This window comes from Macaca thibetana, chromosome 1 (assembly GCF_024542745.1).
Source record: "Macaca thibetana thibetana isolate TM-01 chromosome 1, ASM2454274v1, whole genome shotgun sequence".
Lineage (NCBI taxonomy): Eukaryota > Metazoa > Chordata > Mammalia > Primates > Cercopithecidae > Macaca > Macaca thibetana.
Genome location: NC_065578.1, coordinates 211,033,085 through 211,056,884, shown reverse-complemented (window position 1 = coordinate 211,056,884; position 23,800 = coordinate 211,033,085). Strand labels below are relative to the sequence as shown.

General features: G+C 37.8%; 1 protein-coding gene across 4 annotated transcripts in view; it reads right to left on the bottom strand.

Moving 5' to 3' along the window:
- Positions 1–23,800, bottom strand: part of CHRM3 (cholinergic receptor muscarinic 3) — a 515,790-nt gene that overhangs the window by 273,644 nt on the left and 218,346 nt on the right. For all 4 annotated transcript variants that reach the window (XM_050770803.1, XM_050770814.1, XM_050770792.1 and 1 more), the window contains one exon: positions 2,147–2,209. The gene's annotated coding sequence lies outside the window, so the exon portion shown is untranslated. The remainder of the gene's footprint in view (positions 1–2,146; positions 2,210–23,800) is intronic.

Below are 23,800 nucleotides of genomic sequence, written 5' to 3'. Positions count from 1 at the left end.
TTGGGTAAAAGCTGAGTTTTGGTGACCATATTTTGACCATTAGTTCTAGACTTTTATTTCAAAAAAAAAAAAAAAAAGAAAATAAGATGCTCAGAATTAATATTTCCTTTACCAACTTTCATAGGCAATTCCAGTATAAACTGATTCTCCCAAATCAGATCTTGTTTTCCTCTTTTCCTTTTATTTTCTTTTTTCCTCTTTTCTTTCTTTCTTTCTTTCTTTCTTTCTTTCTTTCTTTCTCTTTTTTCTTTCTTTCTTTCTTTCTTTCTTTCTTTTTCTTTCTTTCTTTGTCTCTCTCTCTCTCTATCTTTATTCCTTTCTCTCTCTCTTTCTTTCTTTCTTTCTTTGTCTCTCTCTCTCTCTATCTTTATTCCTTTCTCTCTCTCTCTCTCTCTCTCTCTCTGTCTTTCTCTCTCATTTCTGTTATACAGGAACAGACTCAGTTCACTTAGTTTTACAAATGGAAAATATAATAGAAAGTCTGTGCTATTGAAGAGTATTGTAGTCAAAGAGTTACTGAGCTGACAATGCCCACTGCCTAACTGTAAAATGTAATCAGCAAAATAAGCTCCTGGAACCAGGCTATCAGGGCCAGCATTGAGGCAGCTGTGTACAGGGATCAGCCTCTGACAGGTCCAAGTTCAAATCTCACCTGTGCCAGTTACTACCATAGGACAAGTTTCACAGGACAAAGTTCTTCACATCTGAGAGCCTGTTTCCTCGTACATCAAATGGGAATAAAAATACTCGACTTAATAGTACTACTGTGGTGTTTAAGTAAGATAGGGTAACGTGTCTAGCATGATATCCAGATATAAATGTTACTGAATCAGCTAAGGCTCCATTTGGCTCTGAGTGTCAGCAAACCTAATAAGCTCGTCTAAATTAGGGACTGTATGTGTCTCATGAAACAAGACATCTGATGGTGGGCTTGCAAGAGCTCAAGCTCATTTTATCTTCCCACTCCAGTATCTCCAGTTCGGCTTTTGTTGCTGTGATTGCAAGAAGGGGTGGGGGGTGGGGGCGTGATTTCCTGATAGAACGATGGGATAGGAACAAAGGAAAAAACATTTGAAGAGGAATCTCCTCTTGAAAGACTCTCCCCAGGGACCAAGACTGAGAGCTCATTGGCTGGAGCTGAGTCACATGGCCACAGAAAGAGAATCTGGGAAGATGAGAATATTTTTTAGCTGGGCACTTTGCTATCCTTACAACATCAAGATTTTATTAGGAAGGAAGAGGGTAGTGATAGGATTTGGCTCTGTGTCCCCACCCAAATCTCATCTCGAATTGTAATCTCCACATGTTGAGGGAGGCGCCCGGTGGGAAGTGACTGGATCATGAGGGCGGTTTCCCCCATGCTGTTATTATGATAGCAAAGGAGTTCTCATGAGAGCCGATGGTTTTAAAAGTGGCAGTTTCCCCTGCACTCTCTCTCCCTCTCTGCTGTCACTATGTAAGACATGCCTTGCTTCCCCTTCGCCTTCTGTCATGATTATAAGTTTCCTGAGGCCTCCCCAGCCATGTAGAACACAATTAATAAATTACCCTTTTGTTTATAAATTACCCAGTTTCAAGTAGTGTCTTTATAGCTGTATGAGAACAGACTAATATAGGGAGATTGGATTTAAGGTAGGATGTTAGCAGTGTTTGCTGGATAGATAAAACATTATTAAGGATAACATCTAAGAAAGATTGAGCTTTTCCACAGTGTTGCTGTTTATGTTCACAATCGTATTTGTACAGTATTCTGAAGAAAGGCAATCTAAATCAAAGGATACTTCTTAAGCTTCTAAGAATTAGACAAGCTACACAATCCTATATATGTACTAATAATTCAAACATTTTGCAATATTTCAAAAAATTCCACATTGCTACAGTTAAACACAAATGTGCTTTTGAAATAAAGTTAACTTATTTCAAATCTCAATCAACATGCCTTTATTTCCATTTTTAAACTGATGAGAAAATGAACACACTTAGCTTTATTAAGACACAAAAAATTGAGCATGACTAATGGTAACAACTGTACATCATGTTGAAAACACCAACTTATAAATTCTTATTCCTTATTAATCTGTTCTCACAGATTGGGCCATCAATTCCCCTTTCCAAGGAAATAGCTCAACTAGAAAAAGGATCTTACCTTATTGTACCTTAGCTGACGTTCTGACTGTCATTTTTTTGGCCGCTAATCACAATACAAGTGCTAGAAAAGAAAAACAGCAAAAAAAGATGGTATTAACAAATAACCAGGACCCTGAGAAAGAGAACATCAATAGGTTACACAACACGAGTAGAGGCAATCAAAAAAAAAATTACAGAATTTTTGAGTTGGAAGTGACTTCCTGGATCATGGTGCCTAACCTCATGTACCTGAAGAGGATGGAGAGGGTCAGAGAAGTTAAAGTACCTGTCACTGGAAAAGAAATGTATCTATTGACTTCCTCATTCTACAGCTCCTCACGTCCTACCTGCCTAAGCTCCAGTTGCAAGGAAGGGAGATAGAGTGAGAATAAAAACAAAGAAGTTGCTCATCTCTTCATTTTACACGTAAGTGATGATTGCCTTCTTCTCTTAGCAAATTGGCTAGTACGGTCTGTGTTCAACAAGTATTCCAGTTTCTATCTTCTCCAAGACACTACTCAAAATATATGCATACAGTGATCTTACAGTTAACTCAATCTCATACAGAAAGAAAATGCAATCTTCATGAAAATCTCCCAACTCCACTTCAGACACTAAGTGTACTGAGCCTGATAGCGAGGCCAGAATCTTGGGAAAGCACCTCCATTAGAAGGTTAACCTAGAGAAAGAAAAAGAAGTGCCAGGCTTTGCAGAAGAACCGGGGAACTGTGTCACTGTGAAGGATGTGGCTGAATTCAGAGGGTCATGAAGGGATGGGAAATGCTATGGAAGAACTTGAGGATAAGATCCCCTGATAAGGTGTAGTTGAATTTTTTAAAGGAGGACCTTGAAGTTTGCACAGCACGGTGACGGTGACACCAAATGGAAAGAGGACCGAGAAGAGACCATGAGGGAAGAAGTAAAAGGATCCTAGAGGTGCATGTGGAGGGATTTTCTCAGCAAGTCAGAGAGGAGCCTAGTGAAACCTCTGTGAGTGTCATCTGTGACAAGATCAGCACAGAGATGGAGAGCAAACTTCGAGAGAGTATTACAGCAATTGGATATGTAATTGAGAATTTAAAAATAGATTTGTATTTTACATGTTTCTAAAAGTATTAATATGCAAAGGATTTGGGGGAAAAGAGTAATTGCTCCTTCATCAGTTTGAGAAACACATTTATGCTCGCGAGCATTGGTCCTCTGCTGCCCTCATATCCCTTCTTCCTCTCTTTAGTGCCTCCCTCTCCTTCTGCTATTGCTTGCCATGTTGGAACTGTCAATCACCGGATCCTCTCCCACTTTCAGCAATGGAGGGCATCTGACTCAAGCAAGGCCTCTCAGACTCCTCCTCTCCCAAGATCCCCTTCCTCCCTGCCGCCCTCCCCTGGCCCTCCCTATCTGAGAAGTGTGTCTTATGGAAGGAAGGGCTGGAGCTATCATTCCATGAAATGCATGCACTTTATACCCTAGGGTGGAAAACTGAGGTCGAGGGGGTAAGTTACCATGGGTCACAACTTGAAATCAGCTCTGCCTGACTCTTTCCACTAGCTGCCTTGCCTCTCTTACATAGCAGCACATTCTCAGGAAATAATATCTGTGTACCCAGAATTTCAAGAGTAAACTCAATCATATCAACACTTTCATTCCTACTACAGGAAATGAGGGTAAGTCATCAAACAACACTTCAGTGAGAGGATGGAGTCATTTCTCTCCCTCATCTCTATCTAACAAATAGACATTTTCTACTATTTAGGGCATGCTGATGAGCATACAATTCATCTTTCACTGCTAATATCCCTGTAACATCTAATGAGTCAAAGGGCAAGTATTCAGTTAATTCCATTTAACCATGTATCAGTCATCTCACAGAAACCCATTGTCTTGTACATAGTAGGTGCTCAGAAAATATTTACAGGGGATTTTTTCATTTAAAGTGATAAATGCCCATTATTACAAACACATTTGACTAATTTACAATTAGGAGTCCCAACATGGCCTACATGTTGAAATTCAGATCATTTTAAATAAGTAAATATATTATACAAAATTAAGTAGCACCATTAATGTTAAAACAGACATAAACACAACTCAATTATTGAAGTGTCTACTAGTATCAATATCTTGTTCACTAAAAGAATGGGGAGACAATAAATGAGATTGAACATCTTGAAGTTTCTCTGATTAAATTTCTCTAGTATCAGATTCAGAAAGACATTCATTCTGAAAACAAGCAAAGGAATTGGCTTTCATCCTAGCTGCAGATTCATTCTATTGAAAATTAATTGCATGTAACATTCATTTAGAGATGAGGTTCAAATATCTAAGTACAGATGACAGTCTTCTCCAAAACCCAGTAAACATGGCTCAAAGGTCACATAATCAAAATAAGATTGGCAATTCCAGAGAATGCTGTCCTAATTATATAGTTAGCCAAATAAAGAAGAAAACAAAACTAGAGACAGAATAATTATGGAAGGCCAGATGACAGGCTTCTTTCAACAGGTCAGAAAAAGTTACTCTGATTTATGATGCCCATAAAAAAGGTAAGATATTTTGCTAACCTCTTTAAAGTAGTACTGGCATGCCTTGGAAATACTGTGGTTTTGGTTTCATACCACCACAATAAAGTAAGTCACACACATTTTTTGGTTTCCCAGTGCATATGAAAGTTATGTTTACACTATATTGTCATCAATTAGATGTGCAATAACATTACGTCCAAGAAAGCAATGTACATCCCTTAAAAATACTTTATTGCTAAAAAATACTAACAATCATCTGAGCCTTTATAGAGTTATATATATAATTTTTTTTTTTTTTTTTTTGGTGGAGGGTTTACCTCAATGTTGATGGGTGCTGACTGATTAGGGTGGTGGTTGCCAAAAGCTGGGGAGGCTGTGGCAGTTTCTTCAAATAAGAAACAATGAAGTTTGCTGCAGTGATTGACTCTTTCTTTTGTAACAGATTTCTCTGTAGCATGTGATGCTATACATCTCATTCTCAAGTAGCATGTGATACTGTTTGACAGCATTTTGTCCACAGTAGAACTTCTTTTAAAATTGGAACCAATCCTCTCAAAGGCTGCTGCAGCTTCTTTAACTAAGTTATTGTAATATTCTAAATCCATTGTGGTCATTTTAACAATATTCACAGTATCTTCACCAAGAGTTAATTCCATCTCAAGAAAATGACTTTCTTTGCTAATCCGTAAGAAGCAACTCCTCCTCCAGGTTTTATCACGAGATAGCAGCAATTCAGGCCCATCTTCAGGCTCCACTTTAAATTCTAGTTCTCTTGCTGTTTCTGCCACAATGGTATTTATTCTTTCTTCATTGAAGTATTGAACTCCTCAAAATCATCCATGAGGGTTGAAATCTACTTCTTCAAACTCCTGCTAGTGTTGATATTTTTACCTCCTTCCAAGAATCATGAATGTATTTAACAGCATCTAGAATGGTGAATCCTTTCTAGAAGGTTTTCAACTGACATTGCCCAGATCCATCAAAAGAATCTATGGCAGCTATAGCTTTATGAAATGTATTTATTAAAATAATAAGACTTAAAAGCCAAAATTGCTCCTTGATTCATGGGCTGCAGAATGAATGTTATATTAACAGGCGTGCAAACAACATTAATATCTTCCTTGTATGCCTACATGAGAGCTATTGGATTACTAGATGCATTGTCAATGAATAGTAATATTTTTAAATGAATCTTTTTCTGAGCAGTAGTTCTCAACAGTAGGCTTAACATATTCAGTACACCAGGCTGTAAACAGATGCATTGTCATCCAGGCTTTGTTATTCCATTTATAGAGCACAGGCAAAGTAGACTTAACATTAAGTCTTCAGGGTCCTAGGATTTTTGAAATAATAAATGAATACTACCTTCAACTTAACTAGCAGCTTCATTAGCTCCTAATAAGCAAGTCAGCCTGTCCTTTGAAGCTTGAAAGCCAGACCTTGACTTCTTTCTAGCTATGAAAGTCCTAGATGGCATCTTCTTCCCACAGAAGGCTGCTCGGTCTACCCTGAAAATCTGCTGTTTAGTGTTGCTACCTTCATCAATGATCTGCACTTGCTACTTCACCTTGTAATTTTATATTATATAGACAGCTTTTGTCCTTAAACCTCATGAATCAACCTCTGCTAGCTTCACATTTTTCTTCTGCAGCTTCCTTTGCTCTCTCCGCTTTCACAGAATTGAAAAGAGTTAAAGCCTTGCTCTGGATGAGGCTATGGCTTAAGGGAATCTTGTGGCTGGCTGGATCTTCCAGCCAGGCCACTCAAACTTTCTCTGTATCAGCAATAAGGCTGTTTTGCCTTCTTATCATTTGTGTTTTCACTGGAGTAGCACTTTTCATTCCCTTCATGAACTTTTCCTTTGCATTCACAACTTGGCTGTTTGGTGTAAGAGGCACCGCTTTCAGCCTGTCTCAGATTTCCACATGGCACCCTCACTCAGCTTGGTTATTTCTAGTTTTGGATTGAGACATGTAACTCTTCCTTTCACTTGAACACTTAGAGGCTGCTGTAAGGTTATTAATTGGCCTAATTTCAATATTGTTGTGACTCAGGAAATGGGGTGGAGCGCAAGGAGAGGAAAAGAGATAAAGAAATGCGTGGTTGGTGGAGAAGTCAGAACACATTCATTAATAACATTTATCAATTAAGCTTGCCATTTTATATGGGAGTGGTTTACGGCATCTCAATACAATTATAACAATAACCTCAAAGATCACTGATCCCAGATCACCATGTCAGATATAATAATAATTTAAAAGTTTGAAATACTACACCAATTACCAAGGCCGGGCGCAGTGGCCCACGCCAGTAATCCCAGCACTTTGGGAGGCCGAGGCGGGCAGATCACGAGGTCAGGAGATCGAGACCATCCTGGCTAACACAGTGAAACCCGTCTTTACTAAAAGTACAAAAAACTAGCCGGGCGCGGTGGCGGCGCCTGTAGTCCCAGCTACTCGGGAGGCTGAGGCAGGAGAAAGGCGGGAACCCGGGAGGCGGAGCTTGCAGTGAGCCAAGATGGCGCCACTGCATCCAGCCTGGGCGACAGAGCGAGACTCCGCGAGACTCCGTCTCAAAACAAAAACAAAAACAAAAACAAAATTACCAAAATGTGACAGAGACACAAAGTGAGCACTTGGGGTTGGAAAAATGGTGCCAATGGATTTGCTGAAGCAGGGTAGCTACAAACATTCGATCTGTAAAAATCACAATATCTGCGAAGCACAGCGAACTGAAGTACAATAGAATAAAGTAAGTCTCCACCCGCTTCTTTTACTATTATCCTACCACTCAGACGACTATGCATATGCCCTTCTCATGAATCAGTACTTTTTATTTCTCATCAATGCCTGTTGATCTAACTCCCACTTTGTAAGACAGAGTCAATCCACCTCAGCATGGATGTGCCCTAATTTATTCTTTTACTATTTACAGAATTATGGTTGCATCTTTTTTCTTATTATAAACAATGTAGCAATAATAATCCGTGTGTGTGTGTGTGTGTGTGTGTATATACATATATATAATCCTCCTGAGGAGAAGCAATCCTCCTCCCTCAGGCTCCTGGGTAGCTGGGACTACAGGCATGCGCCAATATTCAAAAAAGAGATATTTTATACACACACACACACACACACACACACACACACACACGGATTATTATTCATTTTTTAGTTCTATATTCCTAAAATTATGATTTATATGTTGTAGAGTATTCACATCTTAAATTTTGGTACATACTGCTAGATTACTTATCAAAATAGTTGTAGCAATTTTGTTTCCCATTTCCTCACCATAACTGGATATTCTCTCTCTCTCTCTCTCACTCTCTCTCTCACTCTTTCTCTCTCTCTCTCTCTCACTCTTTCTCTCTCTCTCAATCTCTTATCCACCTACCTACCTATAATTACCTATCTCTATTTCTATCTATATATGCGTCTACCTATGTATCTGATTTTTGGCAAGAAAAGTAGTGTTCACAGATAAATCTATTTATTATCTCTGGGGCCTCAAACACAGTCTTGCAGCAAAGGCAGACTGAAAACAATCTTTAGGAAAGGTTCTGATATTGTGGCATTAAGAGGGAGATAATCCTTGAAAAATGTATTTTGAGAAAACAACATAACAATTATTCACAAAGAGAATTTTAAAAGACTGTGTCCTGTTGAGTAAAAACTACGACATGCTCCATTTAGTAAGTAGCTTTAACACAGAAAAACACATCCAGATCTAAAAGTCAATGCTGTTATTTTTCCCATGAAACTATAATTTTAAAAATGTCTAACTCACCAAATGGTTTCCTATAATTTTTAAAGTTCAAAAAAAAAAAATCTATAACAAAAGAAAAGGTCCAGTCTTGAAGCTCCTTAAAATTTTTAAAATAATATTATATCTTTAAAATGCTATTCTTTAGCCAGAGATGGCTCCATTTAGATACTTGAAAATATTAATCACCCTTTTCTTCAAGTAACCTTTCAGCAACCCCAGCTCAGGTGACTTATAATTATAGTCTATGAACCTGAGCCTCTCCCTCCACCCCCACCCTGACTTCCACCCCTCTTTCACTCTCTCTCTTAAGTCATAACATGAATGTGAAAGCCAGGGATAAGTAGTTCTTATTTTGGGCCAAACCAGTGTTACAGAGTTTGACTAAATAATAGTGTTTACGGGGGTTCAAGAAACCAACTTTAAAGGGGAAAAGTGTACCTATAGTTTTGATTCTTATAAAAGACACTCTTTTGGATGCTTCCGCCACGAACCAGAAACACAGCTTAAAGGACCACTAGTGCAATTTACAGTCCAATATCTCTCCATAGTTGGGCCGTCATTCTCATCAATTATACTTTGGAACTGATTAGAAAATGAAGAATCAGTAACAATATTGGCTCAGTTTTAAAGCCTGCAGGCAGATATATTCTTAAATACTAGAAAGTAGCTATATTTTGTTCTATATGTAGGACCTGCTTGTGTGGAGAATCTGTTTCATTTTTGCTCTTCACTGCAATGGCAGGAAGTCTCCATGCAGGGTCTTCAGCAGCGGTCGAGTGTGGACTTCAGGCAGTCCAGACTCAGGCCCTTGGTTTTTCTCATCCACAGCCTGAAGTTAAAAACCAGTAATTTACCTCAGAGGAGTGATAGAATAACTATATGTTATAAAAAAGAGAAAGGGGGTCAGGTGCAGTGGCTCACACCTGTAATCCCAGCACTTTGGGAGGCTGAGGCAGGTGGATCACCTGAGGTCAGGAGTTCAAAGCTAATGTGGCCAACATGGCAAGACCCCATCTCTACTAAAAACACAAAAATTAGCTGGGCATGGTGGTGGGCGCCTGTAATCCCAGCTACTCGGGAGGCTGAGGCAGGAGAATTCCTTGAGTCTGGGAGGCAGAGTTGCAGTGAACCAAGATTGCGCCATTGCACTCCAGCCTGGGTGACAGAGTGAGATTCCATCTCAAAAATAAATAAATAAATAAATAATAAAAAAGAGAGCGGAAATATGACATCTAAATGTCATCTTGACTACCTTTTAAGTGATAGGAATGTATATCATTTTTCCTCGAAGATTTCTGTTTTCCAAGTTCTGTTTTTGTTTTAAATGGGCATATACTACATTCCAATTAAAAGGTGACTTGAAAACAAACCTCCTAGCAGATGAGGCCTGAGCTTCTCTCCAGGCTAGACAGGGGTCCCCATGACTGAAGCTGCATCAGCCCCTCTAAGCTTGCATTTACCATTTGGGCTTCTAGTTTCCTCTGTGACTTACCATTCTGCTTGTCATAAAAAACAAACAAACAAACAAACAAACAAAAATCTCCTACTCTCTATTCACATGTCTATCTCTTTCACAGGATGGTGGGTAAAGACTGCAAGCCCCAAATGTGCCCTTAAGTCCACATCACTGCCCAGACACACATTGAGACCAGGGGAAATATGTAATAAGTCACACCTGGGGAGTTTTTAACTGTATGCCCTTCCCTGGGTGTTCTGCAGCCAAGCAAAACTCCTTAGAAACACAGTTGATAAAAAGAAAAAAGGAAACTTAACAACGGCAGGCAGAGAAGATTGATAAATGCTGCTAAGATATAGGATGAGCAGGATACTTAGGAATACTGCCATGAAACAATAAAAAGGCCTTGCCAAATGCTATTTAATGCACAAAAGGAACCTCCAGGGGCACACTACAGTGGTCATCTTACGTACAGACTGCCATCTGTTGTGAGCATGTATGTGTGAAGAAGGCGATAGAAATGAATATTGGAACTCTACACCACGTACAGTGTGTTGTATGATGATAAAAACTACAGATACTTTAATATCATATTGTAGGTTTAATTTTTTTCCAATGTTTTATCATCTTTACAAAATCCACTCACTCTCTCTCCATATATATCTATCTATATATCTATCTATATCTCTCTATCTATCTATATATCTATATATCTATATATATATCTATATATATACACACACACACACATACATATACACACACATATATATATAGTCTTCCGCTGTCAACCAGGTTGGAGTGCAGCGGTGCCATCACGGCTCATTGCAGCCTAGAACTCCTGGATTGAAGCAATCCTCCTCCCTCAGTCTCCTGGGTAGCTGGGACTACAGGCATGCAGCACTATATCTGGCCAATTTTTTACATTTTTAATTTTTTTGTAGAGACGAGGTCTCACCATCTTGCCCAAGCTAGTCTCAAACTCCTGGGCTGGAACAATTCTCCTGCCTCCGCCTCTCAAAGTGTTGGGATTGTAGGTGTGAGCTCCAATGCCTGGCCAAAAATTCACCCTTGCTAGTATTGTAGAGAGTCACCAGGACTGTCTGGATTCTAACTGATAACTGACTAAGATGATAGTGTTTAGAGTAGGCAAATTCAAGTAATCAAAAGACACTACCTAGATGGTTACAACATTTCCTAGATTCTACTGGATGTCCCAGGGCTCCACATATTCGAAAAAGAGATACGGTGCTCAAATAAATTTGGAAAATTCTGGGTTACATACTATGTTACCATTACTGTTACAATGGGATTACTCAGAAATGTCAAAACTGAGATGTGGGCTGTGATCTTTCTAAAGGCAGCTATATTCTGATGCTTGCTTTTCTCAATTTTGTTTGACCATGTGGGGGAGCTATGCTAAATGATGCCCTGCACAGACAGCTCAGGATTCTTCTCTACATCAGTACAGAAAGAAACAAAATTATTCTTTAGAGTCTAGCTTAGCCGAAAATTGAATGTGCTCTTGAGTCTAGATAAGTATTTGCCCAGATTTCATAGACTCTATAATATCACAAAAGTAAATGTATCTTTCTAAGAAGGGAATGCTGCACTCTGCATTGCACAACAATGACTAATGGATTTGGAATATTTTTTAAAATCTGATAACATCATTTAGAAACACGTATCTTCAAATACCACATTTTGAAATGTAGCCATGATATTCTTAGATATAGTCTTGAAAATCTAATGAGCTCCTGAAACTGTATTTAGCTAAAATTTCAACCTCTTAAATATTTGGAAAGGTCAGTTTTGATGTGATGAATTATAATTTTGGCAATTCCTATTGTACAGCTGTTCTCAGGAAATACAATACTGCTGGTACTGCAAACAACGTATTTAATTGGATTCCCTCAAGTTTTTCTTGTAAAAAAAGTCTTCCAGAAAATGCTCAAATGTCCTAACTAAATACAGCTTTTTTCTGCTGGCTTAAGCAATCTCTTGGATTAGTAAATAGTTAAAACTTACTGCTGAATAAATGCCTGCCTGGAGCCAACGACACCCTGGCTCTACAGAGCAAAGGCACAAAGGAGGGCGTATTTTAAGTGAAACTCCCAATTAAAAATACGTTTGCAAAGAACCGTTGCATGGTAAAATGTACTCTATATTATGTTCAGCAAAACACAAACAACCTAGATATAAGTTGTGTGGACATATCCACAGTTTTATAAATATAAATCTATGCACAAAATAATCTTAAAAAGACATACATTAAATTTAGGTTTAAGCACATGAATTTGCTGAGTGAGGAGGACAACAAGTCTATCAGCAGCAATTTCGTATAGTTCAACTTGCAGATCACAATGTTAATAGTGCTTACAACTTGAGGATTGATAATAATAGTTATTTGTTTATTTAAGGTTCTTTCCTTTATTTTCCAAAGTGTTCCTAACTAGCCATCATTGGTTTTAGAAAACACTATTTTTTTTTTTTTTAAACAAAGATAGAGGCAAAAGTATGTTGAGAGATTAGGTTGCTTATTGGAGAGGAAGAAGTAGAAGGAAGGCTCTGAGCTCTGATTTCAAAGTCATGTTCAAAGGTTGTATAGAGAGTGGAACATCTCACTAGAAGAGTAGCATGTAAGAAACCGTCCTGGCTGAACCAAGGTTTAGGAAGAAACACTCGTCACATTCAGTGTTAAAGACTGCCCTCCTTTTGGGTCCAAGTCATGGAACAGAAGGGTGACATCAATTACATCCAGGATGAGGCACTATGGTAATGGAAATATTTGGGTGACATCAATTACACCCAGGATGAGGCACTACGATAATGGAGATAATTGGATTATTGATGTAGTAACATTTTTCTTTGTCAGTTAAGATACTTTCCCTCTATTTAATTTGTGAGTATACAGATGAACTTCCTACAAATATCTATCAAAGTTGTATAAGTTGTTTATTGCTTGTGTTTATGGTTGCCCAATCAATGCATTCTAATAACCAAGGCTACTGCCTGGTCTTTCTAAAACAGAAGCACTCTAGAAGATTCCTACCATCCTTCAGCCCCCATGCCAGATGACCAAAGGAAGTGTCACTTCTCCCACTTGGTAGGAGCACCAGGCCTGTACAATGGAAGGAGCTTTTCCCACCCGATTCTTAGCTGGTAACATGGAGGTACCTGCGTCTTCTCTAAGAAAAACCCTCTTGGATCTTAGATTTAAGCGACTCACATTTCCTATAAAACAGAGATGCTCACCTTACATAAGTTTTTGAAAGCATGAAATAAAGTAGCATATAGAGTGTAGCAAATGTCTGGGACATAGAAAGTGTCCAGGAACCTGAAGCTACTATTTTTATATAACGGGACTGTGCCCAAAGGGTGGCTAACACTAATATGCTTTTTCAAAGCCTGACCTCCCGCATCCTTTTTCTTCAGGGTATCTGCCCCACCTGTAAGCTCCGTATCTGGCTTATTTGAAAGGCTATATGCTTTTTATTTGAGTATAATACCTTTGTATTCCATTTTCCTTTTTTAAATTCCAACAATCCTACTGTGTATAAAATAAGCATTACTTTGAAACACATTTCCTGAATTTTTGGCAATTAGACACTCATCTTGGGATTGAAAAATACTCTCTCTCTCTCTCTATATATATATCTATAGATATATCTATAGATATATCTATAGATATATATATATATCTGCAATCCATAAAATCATTCCTACCGTTTGTGTAAATTAAAGCACACTGTTTTCCTTAAGCCATATATAATATCAGCTATCCTGAGAAAATGTGTTTTGTCAGATAAGGTAAAAGCTAGCTTATTTAATTAGCTAAAAGCAGCACGCATCATTGGAAATCTGAGTTCCAAGGAAAGAATAGAGTTAGGAACTTAAGTCCATTTTTCCTGGGCCCAGCATAAACTTATTTTGTAAATAAGCATGAAAATTCTACCATTATTTCCATGTCCTCCAAGTAAGACCTGACAGCCATTATCCACATCATACACATAATATTAGTAATGAATCCTTAAACTAGGATTCTAGTTTAAAATTCCATACTATGGGTGCCATTGCCCATTTGGATCTTTGGGTTGCTCTCTCAGTAATATGATGTAACTGATGTTTTTATTTGTTCAGTTTTTAAGGGATTGATTTGATTGTAAATATTTTAAAAATAAGCAGTCTCTTTTCTACCTTCTGTATTTTTCAGAAGTCAGAATCTGATTAATTTTTGAGAAATGTAACTAATCACTTTAACTCACAAAACTTGGTCTCTAGGAAAGCACAGGCAGGATACAGGAATATCTGAATTACCCTGCTCTTTTGTTTTTCTCTTAAATGCGATCTTGCATCCTTTTAAAATTTGTTGTTATTGTTATTATTATTGGAGACAGGGTCTCATTCTATCACCCAGGCTTGAGTGCAGGGGTGCAAACATAGCTCACTGTAGCTTCAAACTCCCATGCTCAAGAGATCCTCCAGTCTCAGCCTCCCAAGTAGCTGAGACTACAGGTGCACACCACCACATTCATCTAATTGTTTTATTTGCTTATTTATTTATTTTTGTAGAGAGGGGTATTTCACTACGTTGTTGAGGCTGGTCTCAAACTCTTGGTCTTAAGCAATCCTCCTGCCTTGGCCTCCCAAAGTGCTGGGATTACAAGTGTAAGCCACTGTGCACAGTCCATCCTTCTTGATCACTGCTGTCAGCACTTTACATCCTGATTAATGACTGGAGTCATTACTGTGGGGTGAGTGTGTGTGAGAGAAGGAGACAGAGACACAGACAGAAGGTGAAAGAGAAACGGAGTGAGTCAGAATGAGACAGAGAAATAGAATAAGAAACACACACATGTAGAGGGAAAGACTGCTGGGGGAGAGACAAAGACAGGTACACATACAGATACACAATGACTGATACTTGTTTTTCTTCTCCCAAAGCACTTATCCTATGGAGCCTTTGCTGCCACTCCCCTTCTACCTGCAGACCTTTCATCATCTGACATTGAGGCTTCTGCTTTTTGTCTGTGTGTCTGGGATGCCAGCTCTGAATTCTGCTTCATTACGTGGTACTTGAGATTGGGAGGGGTTTCCAAGACACATGTTGTGTGAGCATCATTTTTCTATAACTACAAACCCTATATTTAAATATACATATAGATGCAACATTGTCTTGATTCTTTTCTTTAAAAAAAAAATCACATATTGCAGTTTGCTGCTCTGAAGTTACTTGTTCTGCTCCAAGTCACTAGTCATTTGTTGAAGATAAGCTCTAACAAGGCAGAAACAGCCTTAAGGATGATCAGATGTTTGGCCTTTCTTGTGCACACCCTACATGCAATCTGTTCTTGGTTTAGCAAAATCTTGGGCTTTGTGAAACATCACATCATCTCTTCACTTAGCTGCTTAGGTCCTCCTAAAAGTGCTGGGAGAGCCATATGGAAAACGATGAGGGGCATCCCAAATCACATCTGCCCCATTTGCCATACAGTTTTCAGCAGCATTCTCCTAATCTTAGGGCCAACAAAGAAAAATAGCATACACAGACAGGGTTTACTTAATGCCAGGCAGTTTTCCATAATTACTTCATAAAATTCTTACAATAACTCCATAGTTAGAGGGGTATTCTTATCATCCCTGTAATTGAGAAGGGGAAATTGAGGTCTGAAAAATTTAAGGAGCTTCCTCAAGATGGCCCCATTAGCAAACCAGCAGTGGTAAAGTGTGAACCAGGGAGCTGGAGCTCCTGATCAATACACCGTTCTACACAGCTGTTTGGTGAGTCCATCGCACCTCACTTCACAAGGACACAAGAGTTGAGAGGAAGCTCCTGTAAGAACTGTGATATGATGCTCAGCATCCTTTTAGGTGCATGTTTGCAGGGAGTGGAAAAGAAAGCCTGGAGAAGAAAACTAGAAATTCACTGCTTCTTGGAGTGCAGGAATGCTACCCTGTCCAAGTTGACATTTCTCAGTGCTTAGTGAAAAGTGAGGCTGGCAAGCAGTGAGAACAGGCCGGTGTCTGTTTATCTGTGGATTTGATTGCTTTTTTTCTTATCTGTCTGAAGAGGAGGGCATGCAATTCACAGAACAGGGAGAAATATTTTCTGATTTAAGGAAAAGCTTAAATTGTAAAGAACACTTTGCAAAACTCAGAATATCCTGAAATCCATAAGAGGTGACAGTTCAGTAAACAAAAATGTACATTTCAGCTATATAGCAATTAATAAAACTACCTAAGAAAAATTAAGCAATAACTGGTTAATTATACATGATATTGTGTCTTGTGATATATTAATTAAAGTAAAAATTAAAAGTATGGCACATGTCATCTAAGACTCTTCCTTTTAAGAAGCTTGGAGCAACAGAAATTGTGATTGCCCCTTTGAAATGATGAAATGGTGAGATCTAACAAAAAAAGGTGTGGCGCTTCCATCCCTGAATATCTCTAAGCAGAGGAAGAAAAGAGATTGCCAGGTTCATGAGGAGATGAGAAAGCAGAGAGCTAGATTAAAGGCAGAACAACCTGGGCTCCCCAGCCCTGTGATCCAGCAGTTATTTTATGAATGAGTCTATGTACATCAACTCATTTACATACATTAGAATCATATATACTGTAGTTAGAATTATTAAAATCTGTTAAAATTGTCTTATTCACTTCATTTTTTGTCAGCATCAGAAACATCTTAATTGTAACATTGGTAATACGCTTTTGGTGTCTGAATTGTCATGTTATAGAACTTTGTATCGTCATGCAATGATTCCATTGTTCAGAGAAAAATGACTCAAATTAGATTTTCTATTAGATGCAATAAAACATGTCGCTTGCAAACCTTGGATTTGGTCAGTGTTTAATGGATTGTCTCTTGACAAAATATTATACTTTTGAAAGTCAAGCTAGAAAAATGAGCATATCAGAGTGTATCACATTTAATGACTATAACTGAGAAGGACTCAGTTTGCAATTTTTAGACTTTTCCAGTAAGATTAACTTTATTGTATTTCATCCCATTATATTCATTTTGGCAATTTTATTGCTCAGAAAGGGAAATAAAGTTACAACTCAGATTTATTTATTTATTTGTACAAAGGTTCACTGGAGGAGGAAAATTACGGCACGATTTATAATTTGTTGCTAAAAAATTCATTACTGTTCAAGGCATTTCTTTTTTTTTATTTTTTTTGAGACTGAGTCTCACTCTGTCACCAAGCTGGAGTGCAGTGGCGCGATCTTGGCTCACTGCAACCTCCGCCTCCCGGGTTCAAGCAATTCTCCTGCCTCAGTCTCTTGAGTAGCTGGGACGACAGGTGCGCACCACCACGCCCATGTAATTTTTGTATTTTTAGTAGAGGCTGGGTTTCACCATGTTGGCCAGGATGGCCTCGATCTCTTGACTTAGTGATCTGCCCGCCTCAGCCTCCCAAAGTGCTGGGCTTACAGGCATGAGCCACAGCGCCTGGCCTAGGGCACTTCTTAAAAGAAAACATTTCAGTGTTTTATAAAAGCACAGAGGGTGGAAACTAAAGTCAAGCAGACTTGATGTGAACTCTACTCTGTCACATACTCATGACCTTGAGAAAGTGTCTTTCCTTGCTGTGCCTCAGTTTTGTCATTTTAAAAAGGGATCACAATACACACAAGCTGATGTGAGGACCAAACGGTTTAATGTAAAAGTGCTATTCACTTTTAGCTATTATTGTATCCACATGAAGCTACAACGTGTTGCATGTATATTTCAGATTAGGAGCAGCATTAGAGAGAACTCAATAACCATGACATGAGAAATGGGACTGTAATGCATTGTTTAAAAAGAAATTTTAATCATATGTGAGAGAGGTATTAAAAATAAGATGCATAAATTCTAGTATCAAATCTCTTGAATAGTAATACTAGAACTGGTTCATATTTTTGATTATTCTTTTAAGATTAATCTTAAAGGATAATGAAGTTCGGCCGGGCGCGGTGGCTCAAGCCTGTAATCCCAGCACTTTGGGAGGCCGAGACGGGCGAATCACGAGGTCAGGAGATCGAGACCATCCTGGTTAACACGGTGAAACCCCGTCTCTACTAAAAAATACAAAAAATTAGCCGGGCGAGGTGCCGGGCGCCTGTAGTCCCAGCTACTCGGGAGGCTGAGGCAGGAGAATGACGTAAACCTGGGAGGCGGAGCTTGCAGTGAGCTGAGATCTGGCCACTGCACTCCAGCCTGGACGACAGAGCCAGACTACGTCTCAAAAAAAAAAAAAAAAAAAAAAAAAGGATAATGAAGTTCAATTGGATGAATTTAGGGATTAAAAAGGTGACTTTTTTTTTTTTTTTTTTTTTTTTTTTGAGACGGAGTCTCACTCTGTTGTTCAGACTGGAGTGCAGTGGCGAGATCTTGGCTCACTGCAAGCTCCACTTCCCAGGTTCATGCCATTCTCATGCTTCAGCCTCCCGAGTAGCTGGGACTACAGACATCCACCACTACGCCTGGCTAATTTTTTTTTTTTTTTTTTTTTTTGTATTTTTAGTAGAGATGGCGTTTCACCGTGTTAGCCAAGATGGTCTCGATCTCCTGACCTCATGATCTGCCTGTCTCGGCCTCCCAAAGTGCTGGGATTACAGGTGTGAGCCATAGCGCCTGGCCTATAGTACTTTTAACATACATTTACATGATCTGTGCCTAAATAGATATGAAGAATGATTACACTCTACAAGACAAACAACCCAGTAGAAATATGGACAAAAGATTTCAACAGTCACTTCAATAAAAAACATATACATATGCTAACTAAGTATATGAAAAGATGCTCAAGATCATTAGTCATTAGGGAAAAGCTAAGTAAAACAAGTACCACTAGACATCCACTAAAATGACCACAACTGAAAATACTGACCACAACAAGTATTAGCAAAGATGTGGGGGCAACTGGAATTGTCATCTGCCGCTGAAAACGTAAAATGCTATAATCGTTTTGAAAAAAAGAGTTTGGCAGTTTCCCCAAAATTTAAACATACCCCTACCATACAACCAGACATTCTGCTCCTTGGTATTTACCTAAGAAATGACAGCATTTTTCCACACATAGATAGGGACGCAGATATTCACAGCAGATTTACTTCAACAACCCAACATTGGAAAAAAGCCAACTGTCTCTGGAGGTGATTGGATAAACCAGTAGTGGCATATAGGCATAATGGAGTAGTACTAAGCAAGAAAAAGAAATAAACTATTGGCAGAAACAAAAGTATACATAAATCTCAAAATAATTTTGCTGACTGAAAGAAGCCAGATCAAAAGAGAGTACAGTTTTTATCATTCTATTCATTTAAAATTCCTGAAAATGCCAACTAATCTATACTGACGGAAAGCATATCTATGGTTGCCTGGTGATGGGAAATGAGGGTGGGAGGTCAAAGGGAGGGATTACAAAGCATTGCAAAAACATGACAATTTATTACAAAGTGTGCAACATGCTCATCATCTTGCTTTTGTTGGTGATTTTCACATGTGTATACATATGTCAAAACTTCAAATTGTACACTTTAATATGTACAGTGTATAGTATATCAATTACGTCTCAGTAAAGCTTAAAAAAAAGCCATAAATAAACTCTGTGTTTTGATTTATAGTACTTTTCAAAAACCTGCAATGTATGCAAACAGAAAATTTAAAAATATGGGGATCTGTACCAAAAATGATTTGAGATTGAATTGTTACATATAACATGTTTAATCTATTTGTGAAGTTAACGTTCTTCCTGGAGCAAACATTCTGTCTAATCGTTTTACATTTAAAACTGTTGTCTTGCTGAAACTTGCCATTTTTTTTCCAGAATTAAGTAATGGAACTCATAAATGTTGACCTTCATTCACATTCCTGCGCTGCTGGCTCGGCAGCACCACTGTCGTTCTATGGCGCTTGCAAGGTGGTGCTCAAAGATACGAAATGTTCTAAAACACAGAATTATCGAGGCTTATTGTTTCGCAGATTTGGCAATTGTAGCTATGGCACTTCCTTGCATGTAAAAGTACTCATGTTGCTTATTTTAGGACATACAAAAAAAAAAAAAGATGAAAATATCTAGGAGGAAATATCCTTGCAAACAAGAATTTTCTCAGAACAGCTCTTTTTAGAAATTCTAATTTATTAAAACCCACACAAAAAAAGTAACAATAAGTATGTGGGGAACATTCTCAAAAGCAAAGCAACCTTTGAACAACAAGGGAGGCATATGTGATAAACACACAAGGATTCAGATGGCAGAATACGTGAGCTACATCCTACACCTACCATGGTGCATGCTTGGAAATCTCAGCCAATGAGAAAGGAATTTGCTTTGTCTATACCGAAATGATTTCAAAATACAATTAGACATAAACTTTAAAATGTAACTATAACAAGAATTATATTTAACATTGGATATGAGTGCAATTTATTACATTTATTATGATATACAGTGGAGCCTATCAAAATAAAAGTAGTACTTCACGAAGCACGAAAACAACTTCGCTATGAATAAATACTTGGGCATGGCTTCAAGTGAAAAGACGTCTTCCTGTTAAAACACATAAACTCCTGAGGCAATGAGTAGTTGCCCAATGAAAGCTTTCTCTAGTTCTAAATGCAAACAAATAACGCATACCTATGTCACAATCATAAAACAACGCAGAACACAAAATGTAATGTAAAACATTTTTCAATATTAAGTGAATAGAAGCAAAGAAACAAGCATTGCAGTTTTAAAGTATTATAGGCCACTTGCATTAAAAAAAAACTTCAAATAAATCTAAGGCATGTTAGGTTTGGGATATTTTTCAGGTGAAATAAAAAATTCCAAAATTAATGTGTGATATACACACATACACATAAAATAGAATGGTTGATTTTACTAAGCCTTTTTTTTTTAGTTTGAACTTTTCATATTAATAGTATTTTTGTGAGATACATAATTAACATGTTAAAAAAAACTCCCATGAGAAAGAAAAGGCTTAGTAAGGGTTTGTTTATTTTTTTAAATTTGTAAACATTCGAAATTATTTAAGAAACTGACCTTGTAATTAATTTCAGTCTCATAAGCACGTTTTTATTCCCTAGGTACATAAAAACAAGGAATCCAAGCAACCTCCAAACTAAGAAACAGTTGTTTCAACAGGATGCCCATGCATTTGTTAAAGAGAATTTGACAACTGTTTTTTTTTTTTTTAATTTTAAATTTTGGTTTTTTTTGAGACAGAGTCTCGCTCTGTCGCCCAGGCTGGAGTGCAGTGGCGCCATCTCGGCTCACTGCAAGCTCCACCTCCTGGGTTCACGCCATTCTCCTGCCTCAGCCTTCCGAGTAGCTGGAACTACAGGCGCTCTTTTTTTTTTTTTTTTTTTTTAACATTAAAAAAGAATAACTTTTTCTGTGCAGTTACCATATGCTAGGCTTTATTCTAAGCACCTTAAATGTATTAACTCATTTCTCACAACAATCTTATGCAGCTACTACTACTATTCTCCTTATGTAGATGAGATAAGGTACTGAGTCATTAAGGGTTAGTCTGTGGGAATACACACAACAGATGAACTTGTATAAATTCCCTTTTGAGGTGGAAATTTTTTTGTTGCTTTAGAAAAACAAACAACAAAGAAGAAAATCACACGTTTTCACTTAAATGAAATTAAATGACTTTCACTTAAATAAATTTCACTTAAATAAAACCTCAGCAGTAAGAGGGTATGAAGGCCACAGAAGTGAGAATAAGAAGGCAGAACACACCCTTAAAGGAGAAAGGGGACTTAAGCCCCCTTTCAGGGCTTAAGTCTTGGGTGCTGCCTGGTTGGTTTGTGGTGATAATGTTTTTGGATGGCCTTAGGAGAATTTTGGGAGCACAGAAGAGACCATTTAGAAGTTTACATTAGAATTTAAAGTTAATTTTCCACTCATTGAAGTTACAAATCAAAACCACAGCTCCCTTAGACTTTTTATTTAGCCTACACCAAGTTATACATCTGGTAATTTTGACAATCAACTTAGAGTACCAGGACTCAAGGTTTTAGGTTTCAGGATGTCTTCACAGTCTTAAAAATTATTGAGGTAACACAGAGCTGTTCTTTATGTAAATTAAACCTACCATATTAGTCATTAAAACCAGAAATGTATGGTCAGGCGCGGTGGCTCATGCCTCTAATCCCAGCACTTTGGGAGGCCAAGGCGGGTGGATCACAAGGTCAGGAGACCAGCCTGGCCAACATAGTGAAACCTTGTCTCTACTAAAAATACAAAAATAAGCCGGGCGTGGCAGTGGGTGCCTGAAGTCCCAACTACTTGGGAGGCTGAGGCACAAGAATCGCTTCAACCCAGGAGGTGGAGGTTGCAGTGAGCCGAGATCACACCACCACACTCCAGCCTGGGCAATAGAGCAAGACTTTGTCCCATCCCCGCCCCCCCCCCCAAAAAAACACAAAAAACACAAAAAACTAGAAATTTATGAAACACATGTACTTAATTCAGTTAATTTAGATAATAATTCCATTAAAATTAGCATAAACAAAATATCTTTTTATGAAAATAACTACATATTCTAAAGATAAAAAAGTAGTAAAAAGTGACATGATTTACATTTTTTGCAAATCTCTTCCATATTTGGCTTAATGAACAAACATCTGGACTCTCTTCTCTGCTTCTGCACTGTGTCTACTACAATACTATCCCTAATGACTCCTCTGGTCAAGTACACTGTACACTGAGAGAGTGAGAGCAAACAAGGCAAACTGACTCTTAGCAGTATTATGAAAATAGTTCTGACCATGGTAAACCCTGAAAAGACCTGGAGAACTCTCTTGGAAACTCAACCTAAAGTGACTTTGAAGGATATTTATTACCATCAATATGCATATACCTTTCTAAGTGTTATAAATGCCTGAATGAAAAACCTTCATTACCACTCAAGTAGTTCTCATATAGCTAATAAACTGACCTTATAAAAGGAATAAACCTTAAGTTATCTTAAATATCTTGATGGAGGACACAGATTTTTGCTCAAAATTCCAACTTTAAATGAATGATATGATTATACATTGTAAACTGGAATTATCAGACTGTAATTCTAATAGGAAAAATTCTTTTAAAATTACATCTGTAATTTTCAAACATAAACACATTCTCCTTAAAACAAAAACACTATATTATAATCAGGATTATTTTAAACATTTCTGTACAGTCATGCTTTGCTTAATGATGAGGATAGAATCTAAGAACTGTGTTATTAGGTGATGTCCTCTTTATGGGAACCTTGTAGAATATATTTATGCAAACCTAGATGGTTTAGCCTACTATACACCTTGGTGATATGGTATAGCCTGTTGCTCCTGGGCAACAACCTGTACAGTATGTTACTATACTGAATGCTGTAAGTGGTTGTAACAAACCTGTACAGTATGTTACTCTACTGAATACTGTAAGCTGTTGTAACACAATAGTAAGTATTAGTGTATTTATACTGTATCTTTGATATGTTTAGATGCACTAATACTTACTATTGTGTTACAACAGTAAAAATACCATGTTATAACCTTATGGGACCACTATTACATGCACTGTCCGTCACTGATGGAAATATCAGTACGTGGCACATGACTGTATTTAAAATGTTAGCTCTCTGAAGCTTGGATAGTTCGTGTGGCTCTTCCTGGCAAACAGTCAGTGTAACTCAATCCTTACATGACTTCGTGAAATATATAATTCATCTTTACTTCATACAAATAATATTGATTCAAATTTCTCTATTAAAATTGCAGTTACTAAATGGGGCAGTTTGATCTTCAATGAAATTAACCCATGAAAGTTGTTGGTTTGCATGGCAAAAAATAATAATAAATAAAAATAAGACAAATGAACCCCAATAAGCATTGATTAAGAAAGTAAAATTGAGAAAAATTACTCTGAAATTAAACAAC